Source organism: Amphiura filiformis, chromosome 15 (genome assembly GCF_039555335.1).
Source record: "Amphiura filiformis chromosome 15, Afil_fr2py, whole genome shotgun sequence".
Classification (NCBI taxonomy): Eukaryota; Metazoa; Echinodermata; class Ophiuroidea; order Amphilepidida; family Amphiuridae; genus Amphiura; species Amphiura filiformis.
In genome coordinates, this window is record NC_092642.1 from 5,008,669 (window position 1) to 5,024,052 (window position 15,384).

A 15,384-nucleotide genomic window follows, 5' to 3' on the forward strand; every position below is an offset into this window, starting at 1 on the left:
AATCGGAATATGGATTTTGCTTAGCAATGAGTTTATTTGTATCTTGAACATTAATTGACAGGATTCGAGATACTATTAAAAGCCTGGCGTCTAAACTTTGCTTATTTTGATAAAACGCGAGAAACAGCTTATGTAGTTGTTAGATCATTCTTTGCAGTCAAAATGGCATATTCTTGACAATTGGAAGTACGAAATTTACTTCGTTTTACTTCATATGTTTTACTTCATAACGCAACTCGTAATACAAATGCAAAAATAAAATACTTTAGGGTAGCCTTCATACGTTATTTTCTACATGAACCAGTACCAATCAAAGTGTATCGGTGCGTGCGTTTTTCAGAACTAGCGTATTCTCTCAAAATAAGCGACTGGTTGAAATTTCATACGTAATATTATTCTTCATATCATTCAATTGAACTTGTTCAAATGTTTGTTTCAAAAGATTTAAACAAAGGTAGATGAAGAAGATTGGGTGTAAAAGACAAGAAATCGAAATATAGAGTTCATTGTCCTCGTCAACGTTCATTTTATTGCACTGCCTGAAGGCATATACAAATAAGCTGATACATTTGTTGCGTATAACCTCCAAGCAACCCCCTTTGCCATTCGTTTGGTCCCTAAAGACACCAATGCTTGGCTCACGATATGGTATTTACTCATGTTCAAAGAATGACATGAATGATAAAACCTGAAAATACAAAAACAAAAATAAATTGACACGTTTTAATAGGATCTATTTGCATATCATATCATGATATTGCTCCATACTCTTGTTGATGTAAAGCTAGTAATGTCAAACTTACTTGGTTTGATTTGTACTTTCTATCAAAAATGGACAAGTTTTGAAATTGGATATAATCCCATGGCGATCTCATTTAGCTAATTTTAGCTAATTGAATATAAAATGAAATACAATTTCAATTAAAACAATTAAAGTAAAATAAAATAATTTCTTTTCAGCGCTTAAATTGTGAATGCGTGCATCAGATTAAATCTGTGGATCCTAATATTTATTTTAAAACCGGAGAGTTTGTAAACCAGTGTCGTAGGGTATATTAGTTCGTCAGAATAAATTACAACCGCGAATAGTTGGAATAGTGCAATATCCTAGAGAGTGTCTCAATGATCAACAACCACCTTACCTGACAGATTTCACGTTACTTTTGGCTAATCATCAAATATGATTAAGATACAAACGAAACTTAAAGAGCAAACATTGGTTGTTAGGTGAACTCCAACGACATCTGATACTGCAATGTCTCGTAGCATTACTGGTTATTTTTAAACACACTAGGATGTTTATGATTCCAAGTCATTAAATAGTTTGTCTTGCTTTTGTATCTTAATTGACCGTTTCTGTAGATGCGCAGTATGTTCGATGTGCGCATCAGCGTGACGTGAAATGACGAGATCTGAAGTCTACCCGCAAAGGCTTATTGGCTTTTCCTTCCTCAAGCAAAAACGAATAAGCCTCAGCTGATCATCGATAATCAGATCATCGGTCATCAGCTGGACAGTGGACTAATCAACCAAACATTAGACGCTACCATAGAAAATAAAAATAAACTGTAATGTTATGCAATATGAAAAACATAAAAAATCCCACTTTTTCAAGAAAACGTCCCTTTTCATGAATCGGGTAAGAAACAAAGCAAAGCCCGCGAATCGTTATGGGAAGCTTCGTAACGGAACTTAAGTGTGGAATATCCATTGATATCGTTGGTATAATATCGTTATGAACACGGCAGAGTGCCGAATACGCAAAATTGCTGTTCTGAGTAAACGACGTTTGAAAATCTTGGTGCCATTCTATTGGTCCTTCTAAAAATTTAGAACATTCGTGAGCACTCATTTGAAATGTATGTTATAGAAGTGAATTTACACGAATTATTGGCAATACTTGCATGTTCTGAAATAATCGATATATCCCTCAAAACGCGTTTTAACAGTTATTCGGCTTTATGCTGTATCCAAAATGTCTCTACCACTGCGCAGAGAGAGGTCGAATACGCATTCAACTACGTGTAAACCATAGCACGCATTCTTGATTTGGGGCTTTTGTGTAGAAATTACTGGTTGTCCTAGAGCTATGTAAACTTAACTTGCTATATATGTTATAAATACTCATCCCTGTAATATTTAGCAAAAACTCGATGATTTTAAAGCAAAAATAAGAATATTTGCCTATATTTTGCGTATGATTTTCCGGGATTTTCCAATTTCACGGCCGCTCACTCACATTATTAAACCACAGCAATATCATGGGGGGAATGTTTGTACTTATTTTGGTACCAATGGATAGAAGATACCTACAGCTATACGTTGGTACCAAATATATTAGTATAGGACATGTAATATAGAAAATTCGGGTTTCCCGCTATACAATACTACAGATCAACATGATTTGTACAGCCAAGTATACGATTCGTCTCTCTGCCGAATTCATTTATCGCACTTAGGCGCGATTCGTCCAAATCAAAATTTCAATAACTACGTCGGTGAGTAAGATTTACCATTAATTTTTGGTGGAAATAAAAGATAACCTGAAACATAATCATCAGCATACAAAAACTCAATTTGCTCAAAATTCTCGATTCGTCACTCTGCCGAATTCATAACGATATGAAACACGTTACTTTCTACCATTTTACCGTGAATAACGATACATCTAATACTGCAAAATTCACAAACCCTAATACTTGCGTTAATTAAAGCACTCATTGAATTACATGGTGGGTGTTGCGACAATAATTAACGCCGTTAAAGGAAACTTAAATGAGTTTTACCATTAGGCATGAACGCGTTAGTCTTGTTTGTGCTTTTAGAGCTCATCCATTAAATTCCAACCAATTGAAGATCGATTGTCGCTCAGTCCACCCACCAGCACGTGTTTCGCATTTACTAAATTATTAGGTTTGACTATATTTGAACACAAACAACTTAAATGATGCGGATACTTACTGTAAATTATTACCACCACTACTCCTATATTCCAAAGTTTAATAATAACAACATTCCATTTTGGTTATAGTTTTTGTTTTTTGTTTTTTTTTTCTGCCCCTGATAAATTTTGTGACTAATTTTGCAGTTTTCTCAAAAAATAACTACATACTGGAAACACAAGTTATGTATATCATAGGGGCAAGGAATCCAATTACTTCACTGAAATTTCAGTGATTCAAGACAAGTGGTTCACTATATGATGAGGTACATTCTAGCGGTACCTCTTTTCTTATCATAAATAACATACCGCTTGTCTTGAGTCACTGAAATGCCAGTGTAGTAACTGGATTCCTTTCCCCTATAATGTACATAAATTTTGTTACCAGTGTGTTATTATTTTTTTAATGCTAAAATATTCACAAATTTATCAAGGGGTGTAGTACCACCTTAAGGTATTCAATGCATAGTTTGCCAGTCTAAAACAAGTTGTCGCGCCTCTTTGTGTGAGTGCCTTTGTTGATGTAAATATTTATCCCAGCCAAGATCCACTTAATTTGTGATTCAACTGGCTGTATAATTTGCACATTTTACATCCTCTCTACGATCTGAAAGTAAGTAATGAAAGGGTGAAATGAATTATTTCGCTATTGAAAGCACGTTTGAACAGTGTGTACACGTATAATTAACAAACAATTTGGTTGTAAAACACTCTTGGGCTATATACATGTTTAATTAAGGTAAACTTTAATTACATTTTGTATTCTTGTGCTTTATCATGTTAATGGTCCAGTTAGGGTGTTGACGGTTCAGTGCGTTAAAACAAGAAAAGTCTCAGGTCAACCTATGTTGAATTTTTTATCATTTGGCATCTAAATCATATAGTTTCACCTGATATTAGTGGCATTGAACTGTGAGAGTTCTGAATATGAGAAAATTCTACCCGAAATTAGGCATTTTCCCATTGAAACCCGTGTAATACATAATTAGTGGTATTTAACCTATAAAGGGGAACTGGCGCAGTTACATCCTTGAAGGGCTTTCATCAATCCTTGACGAATAATGAATATAATTATTGAGATATTATAATCGATGGGTATAGTTATTGAGTTTTTGAGATAACACATCGATGTAGCATCGATCTAAAACACAAAAGTAGTAAAAGAAACCATAAACACACAACTTATAACGTTGTCACAACGTCTTTAAGTTGTAGCCAAGTTGTGTTGTTAGTAAGGAAGGTTATCGTTTTCAACTATATATTGTGCTCATGAATCAGAAGAAAATGTGAAGCTAACTGGACCATTAACATGATAAAGCACAAGAATACAAAATGTAATTAAAGTTTACCTTAATTAAACAAGTGTTAAGTATATAACCCAAGAGGGTTTTACAACCAAATTGTTTGTTAATTATACGTGTATACACTGTTCAAACGTGCTTTAAATAGCGAAATAATTCATTTCACCCTTTCATCAGTTACTTTCAGATCGTAGAGAGGATGTAAAATGTGCAAATTATACAGCCAGTTGAATCACAAATTAAGTGGATCTTGGCTGGGATAAATATTTACATCAACAAAGGCACTCACACAAAGAGGCGCGACAACTTGTTTTAGACTGGCAAACTATGCATTGAATACCTTAACAAGTTGTTTTAGACTGGCATTTATTATGCATTGAAAGCCTCAAAGATTAATAGCACTGTTTGAAATTATATTGCATAGTACCAACTCGCTAAGTACTGTTTACTTCTTCTTTAACATAACATTTATTGGCTTATTAAAAGCAACAAAACAATACTATTACCAAAATTTAATGTTGTTTTTATTAAATTTTGGAATATACGAGTAGTGGCGGTTATAATATTCATTAAATATCCGCATCTTTTAAGTTGTTTGTGTTCAAATATAGTCAAACCTAATAGTAAATGAGAAACACGTGCTGGTGGGTGGACTGAGCGACAATCGATCTTCAATTGGTTGGAATTTAACATCATCAAACAAGTGAACAACATTAATAAATTTAATGTTTCACTCACATTAATTAATGCCCTCAAGTTTACCAAATTAAAAGAAGTTTCCGGTAATCACAACATTATACCTTATATGTAAGAAAAATAATTATCAAGCACAAATTACGTGGTTTTATTTGAAACAAACTCATATTGGCCATAAAAACGAATAAAAATGTTCGTCTCTCAACACGCGATATTCAAAATTCCCGGGCGCCAAAATTGTCTAATGCAATGACGTCCCAGTATTAAATGAAGGCTGGCGACAATTGAGCACAAACAACCATGACTTCATTGCACCAGACAGTCGGCGCCCGGGAATTTTGAATATATGACGTATTGAGAAACGGCTGTTTTTTATTAGTTTTTATGGTCAATATGAGTTTTTCTCGGAGATAATATATATTTTGTGAAGAAATAGATTTTAAAAAGTAGATTTTTATGCACTAAAATATGTAAATGAAGCAAAATTAGCATCATCAATAATGTCAAAATATCAGGTAAAATGAATTTGATAACTATTACCATTACCCAAGACAAAAGTTAAAAATTAAATAATGCTTTCAAATGTTACAACCAAAGAGCGGTCACGCGTTAACATTCAGCAAGCCTGTCACACAAACCCATTTCCTTAAATTTGTTTTCCATCAACCAGTTGAAGCTAACGATCACTGAGTTTCATGGGCATAACATTCTAGATATCGTAACATTAAAGACACCGCACATATTAAGGGCAATGCGATACATAATGCCAAAACATACGTGTACTTTACAAACTGTCTCGGGAGTCCTTTACATAGCACGGTAGAAAACAACAACCTTGAATTTGTTATTATCTAAGCTTCTTGATATTTTGTTTTTTGCTCTCGGTGAATCAAAGAAACAATAAGGTACATATATGTATCAGATTAGAGGAACCGTTTTTATACTTAGATTGGATCATAGTACAAATCTTATCTGTAGACATTAGCGATTTTGTCATTATTACAAGTCAAAAGTAATATCTCAAAATTTGCTACGGTTTGTTCTTTGTGCAGCGTCATATCTGCAGCGTTATAAGCACTGTTGCACAATTGCGCATTACTCTTATCACAACTCAAAACTAATTATTCGTGACACAAACATGTTTACATGTAGACAGTGTTTTAGTAAAGTAGTTAACACGCAGAAGCACCCCCTAAACACACACCCTTTAGAGTCAGGATTATGTTTAAGGTTAGATTTTGGGCTGTGGTAAAATTTAAGGTTATGATTAGGGCTTGTGTTATAGGGTAGGGTTAGAGTAAAGTTTCGGGGTAATGTTATGGTAAGAATTAGGTTCTATAACTAAATCATTGGGTTTTAGGACTAATGACATTTCGGAGTATCGACTTGTGACCACTATTAAGACCTTAGTCGGTAAAGTGGTTTTTGGCTGTCACATGTTGTTGAAATACGAGAGATGTGGGGTATTGGCGATCGTATGAACGAGCATTCTGACACTGCTGAATATGGAAACCACGCTCTGCGCATGATTACCATATAACATTTAGCAAATATTAAAGTGCGCTTTCCATAAACGGATACCATACCCATTAACAATGGTAAAACAATTCACCAGCCACAATAAACATGCTATTATACACTCCACAATTACCGGTAAAATGTTATCATAACGGTTCATACAATGTTGCAGACTTGACATACAGTCAAAGCAAGCAGCAAAACAACAACGAAAATTAGATCAGTTCATTCATCTGTCAAAAGCCTAAAGTGCCGCTTTTTGGTTTTTGCTTGTGGAATAACAACACAACGTCCTTTTACTGTTATGATGAATTTATGATGAATTTAATGTGGTTCGGGTGTAGACAAACACTAGCGGTAAGGATTTGTGTACATTTCAAACCTCCATGTTTCAAGATATTTGAGACAGCATATCTTCATTAAATGTTCTACTCCACACATAAATGAGGCATTGATTTCGCTGTTCATGCCCTAGGTTTTAGCAGATACTCCGATTTCAACCGTCCCTATAGGTCACAGGTGTATTTTCAATGCGGCTGGGTTTTGTCGGATGAACATGTGATTGGATATTGTTACGTTACAAAAATTTATGTCGTATTGCAAAAGACACCAATTCCCTTGTGGTTGTGATATCAAACTCTTGACATGCGATCAATGGCATGTTTTGAAGTCACACATGTCTCAGCGTGTACAAATTAAAGGGTCTTAAAAATGACAAATAACGTTAGAACAACACGCACTTTAAATGTATCAATCACAGAATGTTAATTCAATCTATATATCAAAGAATATGTAGGTTTTATTGTGTTTAACGTTTTACAAACAATGAACCGGAATATCCAAAACGGATACATTTTAGTCCTGGAAATGAATCAACCTAATCAATAATGTCAATATCGGAAGATAAAAACTAGAACAATACTAATTCAACCATTACTTATGTACTCACTTAGGTTAACCGACCCCCTTACGAGAAAAGCATTTACCCACTTTGTTATTGAACATTGCAAACAAATATTCCCTAACATGTACATATCATGACAAAAATGCTCCACTGATGACTTCATCAACAAAGCTATGATGGGTGCAGGAAAATATGACTTTCCTGCTGATATGAGACAAAACATTGCCTGATACACAGATGCGTGTTTTCTCGCTTTAGGAATTTATTTTGCCCTTGGAAGAAAAATAAAACGTTTCTCGCAAAATACTGCTGACATTTGCTGAATTAACAAGCATGGGCTGTTTCGTTGTTTACGTTCAACGATATATTAGTTAAATAGGTTTGCTTTCATGTTACATGCCATGTTTTTTCGATTGTAGGTCTTAATCAAATCAGATTGCTACAACATAGATAGAAGAAGAAAATCAATGTTTGGGTAATCATTGAAATTGCAACCTTAAATAGCGAATAAATGTTAAGACTCGGTGCAATAATATATTTTGCTGTTGTGAATCTATCTAGCGAGCTTGAGTGACATTGTCTGGTTCAATTAGATTGAATAAAAACATATGTCATCACAATCTATATTGTTACACATTGGTTTTTCGTTATTCTTGTAAACACCATATTGTTGAAGAAATCTACTTATTACTTGAAGAAAGTGAGGAATTAGTCTGTGCCTACTTCAACCAAATTACGTACACAAAATAGTGTTTAATTATTGCAATAGGTTTTAGGAGGGAAATACTATAATTTTTCTTGGATAAACCATTTTATCCTAACGGAAGTACAAAATCTCGACAAACAACACAATTTAGAGCAACCACTATGACACACCTTTTCACTACTAGAGCTGGTAGCTACTATACCAGAAAAAGATATTGCGTAGTGATATCTAAATACTCTGGTTCTATGAATAAATGTAACGCCATAACAATTATGTGTGACTGCAGCAAATGAACATAAAACCTTACGTAGGCCTAGCCTTGAGCTTTGCGGTATATAGATGTATATAAATACTTAGTCCTTCGTTATCCCATTATTTTTTACATATAGTAAAAACAAACAATTCTATGTTATGTACGTAATTAGATATTTTTCATATAAATAGTAATAACAAACAATGTTATGTACGTAATTAGATCTAATGTAGTACGCAAATATACCCAAATCAGGTTTATGATTGTAAATCGATTGCTTTAAAATAAAGCATAAAAGCATTACATTGCATGGTCGTTGCATTAAGGTTACTCAAGTTTTAACATTAAGGTTCATTTTTAGAGACAGCCCGTCATCCTTAAGGTTACTCATTGCTTTCATGTCCTGTGGGCCCCTTTATTGGAGTCCCACTTGAAGTGTTTAGTCGTCGCCGATGATGTTTTTTGTTGATACTGGGGCCCAGACGGGCTGTCGATAACGAAAATGAGATTCCGTTATCGATAGAGACAGCCCGTCGTTTCATATTTTTATCATTTTCTTACATTTTACCTCATAATTTCCCTCATTCTTCAGGCCCTGCCCTCTATCGGGGGCTAATTTATAGTTTAAGCTTGTTGGATATCCAAATTTCGCGTACACATAACCCGGCCTTTGTTATAAAAATCTGATTAAACATTTTTGAAATCCCTTTTCCTTGACTTGGCACATTACAATGCTTATAGTCATGTGAGCAGGTTTCAGTTAAAACAGGTTTGCGCTCCAAGCTGACGATCTATATTTACGTAGGTAACTATTAGGTGAAATTAAAAAGCGGACCTTATTATAAATGATTCAAATAGAACTAAATAAATCCACTAGATTGATCAAATTCCAAATTTACATGTTATTCGTGTCCTTGAAAGACCGTTCTTTGATGAATTTACATATCCTGTATTACTGCTTGTCTTGTCAAAAATACCAATAAAGCATTCATACAGCTACTTCAACATGTCAAAATTAATTGCTCGTCGATTCTATTTGTTTGAAATCGAAGAATGAGAACTGAATACAATAATACCAATTTCAACTATGAGTACGGGAACTGGTTAGGTTTTGAGTGAATACGAATTGCACGTTATCCATTGATAGTATTACCAATTTAACACGACTTTAGACATTAACAAAGTTTTTCAAGGGGAAATACGTCGACTCTTTTTATGAAAGTCTGAATCATTTCCAATAGAAGAAGCGCGAAATTGTTGCATTCTTGGTAATGTGATCAAAAATGGATCCATGTCAATTTGATTACAATTACAATTAATAAATTGGAATAATTTATGATTACTTGATGTAAATTACGTTTATGAGCATAAGATGTTGAAGGTTGACTTTTTAGATTTAATTAACTTTTAGCTAATAAGATACGTAATTATAGATGAGTTGACCTCAATGTTTATCAATAAAGGCAAGGAACTGGTATATCGATATGCTTGAGCGAACTGCATACTGCTACTACACTGTTCAATAGCCTTATTATGATGTGGCGGGAGTTTTAAAAGCACTGGCCCTGAACAAAATATGATGCGCGCGAATACTGCCAGACAAAAAACAATGGAAATTGTGATGATGTTCGCGCATACTGCCAGGCAATGACGTCACAAGTCAACTCATCTATTTATTAAAAAACCACGAAGATTTAAATAGAAATTGAACTCAAAAGTTTTATGAGGCATTAAGTTCCCAAGGCGTAAGTCATGAACTTTTCTTAACCGATTTAATCGAAAAACGTGTTCAACCTGCATAAGTAATTCTGATATCTCAATGAAAACCTGTTCATGTGCGTACAAACATAAGACTCATAGAGACATTATTAAGAAAACTATTGTAAGTATAACCTTATTATTTTCTGAACTCAAAATATATCATATCAAAATTATCATCTTTAATATAATGTCGGCATTTTCATATATGATTAGGACGAAGCATGGTCTCGCCATTACATTAACTCGTATTTTTGCCTTTAAATGGTAATAATACTTGTACGCGACACCTTGTGAAGTGCATGCAAAAGTATGCTGACGTGTCTGACGGATATGAAGTTGTCGCATGAGAGACAAAATCAGCCGACACCTATTTATCCTATTATCTTTGACTTGTGAACAATCTATGCAATCTGTACAATCTCACATCAAGTATAATATGATATGATATTGAGGAATTATTGAAGAATTATTACTGGCTTGAAAATTGTTGTTAAAAATTATGAGTTGAATATTTATGAAAACATGGGCCACAACACTGGATTAGTTATGATAGTTATGTTAAATATACGGTTTATAATGACTTGAATAAAATTATGTTATAACGTCAAATTAATGTCAGATTCGGATTTCTTGGGGTCGACTTACCCGAAAAAGTGTCTTTGTACACGATTTTAGGTACTCTGGTTCAAAACTTATTCCGCCATCTTGGATTTCTGGGTAAAAAATGAGGTCGTAATGTCAAATCCTTGTGGTCGACTTATGCAAAAAAGTGTCCTCTGGTTCAAAACTAAATTTTTCAAGATTGTGCCGGCCACCATCTTGGATTTCTTGGAGAAAATGATGCCGTAATGTCAAACTAATGTCAGAATGGGAATCATTGTACTCGACATATCCGAAAAAGTGTCTTTGTGCATGATTATAGGTGCTCTGGTTCAAAACTTAAATTTTCAAAATGGTGGCGGCGGCCATTTCGGATTTTGGCCTCTAGCGAAAAATGCCGGGATTTTCGCGAGGGACACGGGGGCTATTTTTTTTTCTAAATGGTCCATAGAAGTCGAATCAATCGTCAAACCTTACTAGCCAGAGAGTGATCACCAAATTGAGGTTTTTGACCTAACTAACAAGCATTGATATCTACACCAGGCACAAATATGAATGACATAAACTCCTCAGATGATGCAAGCAGATAAACTTGTGCAAACAAATTGTACATCAATTATCAATATGTTATTCTTAAAAACCTCATTACGAGAAAATCCACAATGTTCTGATTAATAGATTGCAAATATTATTATACAATGTGCACAATAAATATATGTTTACAAATTTAACCCATATCCAAGGTAGATTTCAAAATTCAAGGAACCACAATTTGCGCAAGGATTTCATTTTGATTTTGATATATCAATGACGACAAATGATGCAAAACGATAACCGATGGACGGTATGGATTCAAATATTGCACCTGGGTTGTGGGGTCACGTTCATATACAACTCATTATGCAGGCTCTTAATTACTTAATTCCTAACCATACAAATTACCTAGTATTAAGTAGGTCTACGGTAATAGCGAATTTTTGCGTTGAAGCTACAACCACACAGATTCAAATACAATGATTGATAAAAATTGAGACTATATTCCTGTTAAGGTATTTTCATACCTATTTTAACTATGTAACTATTTTAATTATTCGGTTAAGCTAATTCATTTAAAATTCGAATACATAATAAGCCGCATATTTTAGTAGCCTTAATTGATCAATCAAAGAGCTCATCGACTTCTATTTAACTATTCGTAAAATCTGCAAAGATATGAGTAATGTATACAGTATGGCTTTATAATGATATTCCTGGATTTTCCCCACGAATTTAAAATCCTTGGCTGCATCCATCAGTGTGAATAGATGATTATGTTGGTGCATTAATGATTTAAAGAAAATGAATACACCAACGGATTATTATTTGTCCGCATATTTCAATGTTATATGATATATTGAAAGTCAAATGAAGCCATTTGAAGTGGTTGAAAATTGTCATTTGATATGCAAGTATTAGCGCTTATCCTTCCAAGTATCATATTTGTTGTAATTAAATCAAATTATACACTATAATGTAGTGCCACTTAACAACGGATGTACTTGATATGTTTTGTATTAAATAGGAATTAAGTAGGAATACATAATTGTATATTTTATGTCAATTATATAAGCCTGCTTTACGTTTATAGCACATTTAGATTAGTTTCATATGGTAATCAATCAAATTTTCATTATATTTTGTTTTCCCTTTGATAAAAATGTGTCCTTGCTAAACAAAAGAGTACCGGGCACCCTGTTAAAGAACCTTGCTGAAAACTATGGGATATGTATAATGGAAGTGGATTTAAAAGTTGTTATAGTTAAATTTATTTCGTTTTCACGTTAGTTCATGACGTCAAATTTGAGAACCTTTATGTTTATTGTCTTCCTTCTATCGTGAACTTCAAAGTGTCATATACTCTTTGATCCTTGCAAGATATCCTCCGACTTGACCTCGTCAAAGGCGTTTCCCTGTTGTTGAGAAACACCCAAATATGTTTTATGTAATTATTGGACGATGATGGCGATCCGATGTTGTTTTTATAAACACAAAGAATCCCTGGCAATAACACTAATGTAGGTTAGAAAAAAATGCTAAATGCTAAAACGGGTGACCAAAGGCTTTAGGTAATTGTAGAACCACCCGGCGTGGTTGCTTTGACAAACAAAATAACCTGACGATATAACACTCTATATCGAATATAGGAAACGTTCGAGAGCATGGGTTGGTTGATCGGGAGCTAGGGTCAACGCCTACAATTCATTCATAATATAGAGTAAATGGTGTTAGTAAATTTCTATGTTGGTAAATCCGTTTGAAAAAAACAACGTTTTACGTTATGAAAATCTCATTATGAAAAAGAAAGCGGTTCGTAAAAAAGCGGTTATTACCTTTGTAAGACAATTAAGTTACAGTTAGGCGGACTGAATAGGTCTTACCTTTGACTGATAGCAGAAGGTAAAACAAGGCCGATGATTTTGGCACTATTTGCAAGATAAACATTTTGTTCGTTTTTCATTTTCAACCAAAAAACTAATATGGCCCATTCTGATCGTATATCGTTGTCATTTCAACCAAGACAAACGATAAAGACCCACTATGGTCGTTTTCCGTTGTAGGTAACGCAGTATAAAAATACGAATAAGTAGGAAAACGAAAAAGGTATTAATTTAAAATTTTGTTTTTCTTCCTTTTTTATAACACAAGTATGAAAAATAAACAAGGAGAAATATGAAAAAGCAATTAATAGATACATTTGTTTTTCTCGATCCAATTGCAACTAAGAGAAAAGAAAAAAATCGAACAATTTTCGTCTATTTATTTTTTACACTTGGCACTATTTTGTCTTTGCAACAAATGGGGCTAAGAAAAACAAATGTTTTAAATCGATCGCTTTTTCCGTTTATCTCTGTGTTTGTTTTGTATTCGGTGTTATAAAAATGAAGAACCGATCATCGTGGGCTGTTTGTTTTTTCTTGGTTAAAATCACAAAAGAAAAAACGATTGGCCGGTCATATACTGGGACTACATAACTTGTACATAGTTTTCCATTTTGATATTTCAATCTATCACAAATGTTTATTTATTGTTGAATTCAGTCCGCTGTTTTGTGCATAATTTTTTATCACTCGCCCTTCCTTTATACCCTACTACTATTTTGATTTTGTGTCGACATATGCCCCTTGCTTCGTTCCCTGGTCACGCGTTGATATTCCCCGGGAATGTCACATAAACCCCTTTCCTTGTTTCCGTTAACCAGTTGAAGCTAACAGTAACATTAAAGACTCCGCACGTAACTTACGGGCAAGCATAAACAACAATACAATATATAATGCCACACTCGGGAGTCCCCTATCTTTTACCATTAATTTGACACTGAACATTGCACAGTAACAAACAACATCAAATATATTCGTTTTTATTTAGGTTCCACGATATTCTGTTTCATGCCAGCGGCGTTAGCGGGTAATCAAAGAAACTGTAAAGTACCATATATTTATCAGGTTGGAGGAACCGTTTTTACACTTGAATGATGGTACATACCGTACATAATACATAGTCTAGTCGTGATTTCGAATACTCTGATTCATCTAGGATTGGTGTCAACCACACTTTCCAGCTTGTGTCCAGTAGCACTGACCTTCAACTGGATTGTGATGTTGAACACCTTCTGGTAACTTCCGCTTGGTGTATGACATCAACTGACGTCATTTGGATAGGTTAAGTTTGGATGGTTCTGTCTCCGTCGGGTGGAAGTTTGTTTCTGAGCCTCCATCCCGGTTATGGGACCGCTGTTCTGTATAATTATTAATACAGTCAAAAGTGATATTTATTTATTTATATCTAACATGTGTTAGGCAAAATTTTAGTATTTTTTATTAAACAATGAACACGCAAACACAGCAACAAACACAAGCAGACATAACCACCCCTATCCTCTCCCAATACACCCCCACCACCAACTCCACCCCAAACACATAGTGGGGTAGCTGGGATTTTTGCCAAGGGACAAGCCTGGGGTATATCCGGGGATTTTTTCGTACCCGTCCCCCACCACCCTAGTCGACCAAAAGTGCACTTTTCAGAGTAAATATATCAAAGAAGGAAAAAAAAAAAAAAAAAACCTGTTCAATCTTTTTCTGGATATACTCCACTTTTTGCATTAAAGTGATTTTTTTTTTGGAAAAATGCTCACATTTGGATAATTTCTTACAATTCCTTTTGAAAAAATCCTGTCTACAGGTCTCTTTGTTTAGATTTTAACTCAGATACTCGTTCGAGAATGATGAGTCGCTTATTAGTAATCGCTAACAGCGCATTGAAATTTTCGCTGATCGCGATTGAAGGGAAAACAACTTATTCCATCTGGGTTAACAAGTGTATTTTCAATGCGGCAGGTTTCTGTTGAGTGAAAATGTTATTCAATGTTGTCAACGAACTTCATCATCGTCAACCTTCGATTCCGATCACCATGATCATAACATTTCTCCATAGACATCGATCTTTGGCAAGGGCGGCTATTTTGTTCTGTTTTCTCTCTTAACCTAGCACACGTTGATTGTAAATTACATAGTAGGTGTGAGACGTCCCGGTCTTCTTTTGCCCGGGATTTTTCCATGAGTTGGTATGTAGAGAGCAGATGTTCTATATGTAATGCTCCTCTTCCGCAGTGCAAGAAGCTCTGTGTTGTTCAGAGACACGATCTCTCCGTTTAACATTTGGCAT